The 767-nt window shown below is 37.7% G+C and overlaps 1 pseudogene; it reads left to right on the top strand.

Moving 5' to 3' along the window:
* LOC118023433 overlaps positions 1-663 on the top strand; it is a 2,217-nt pseudogene extending 1,554 nt beyond the window's left edge.
* The last annotated feature ends 104 nt before the right edge of the window (positions 664-767 follow it).

Genomic DNA, 767 nt, shown 5'->3' with positions numbered 1-767 from the left:
AGAAAGAAAGAAAGAAAGAAAGAAAGAAAGAAAGAAAGAAAGAAAGAGAGAGAAAAGAAAGAAAGGAAGAAAGAAAAGAAAGGAAGAAAGAAAGAAAAAGAAAGAAAGAAAGAGAAAGAAAGAAAGAAAGAAAGAAAGAAAGAAAGAAAGAAAGAAAGAAAGAAAGGAAGAAAGAAAGAAAGAAAAGAGAGGGGAGGGAGGGAGAGAGGAAGAGGGAGGGGAGGGAAGAAGGAAGAAAGAGGAATCATTTTAGTCTTTCTAGCTCCAGGCCACCTTGGGCTGCTCTCAGTGGGGGGCATCCAACACCTATGGCAGGAAGGTGGTGGCCACAAAGAAGATGAAGAAGTCACTGGAGTTGATCAACTTTAGGCTCTAACTCATTAAGAAAAGTGAAAAGTACATGCTGGGGTACAAGCAGACTGTGATGATCAGACATGGTAAAGCGAAACTGGTCATCCTTGCCAACAACTGCCTGGTCTTGAGGAAATCTGAAATAGAATACTGCACATGTTGGCCAAAACTGGTGTCCGTCACCAAAGTGGCAATAATACTGAATTGGGCACAACATGTGGGAAATACTACAGAGTATGCATTCTGGCTATCATTGACCCAGGTGACTCTAATATTATTAGAAGCACGCCAGAACAGACTGGTGAAAAGTAAATTATGCAAAATTTTTCTTTAATAAAACTGGCCTGAGCTTGTTTTAAAACTGTTAAGTATATAAATATATACTTATAATTAAAATATATAAGTATATATATTTA

This window comes from Mirounga leonina, unplaced genomic scaffold (genome assembly GCF_011800145.1).
Source record: "Mirounga leonina isolate KUSES-001 unplaced genomic scaffold, KU_Mleo_1.0 Mir_180, whole genome shotgun sequence".
Lineage (NCBI taxonomy): Eukaryota > Metazoa > Chordata > Mammalia > Carnivora > Phocidae > Mirounga > Mirounga leonina.
The sequence above is the reverse complement of the archived record's forward strand: the minus strand, read 5'-3'. Positions and strand labels throughout refer to the sequence as shown.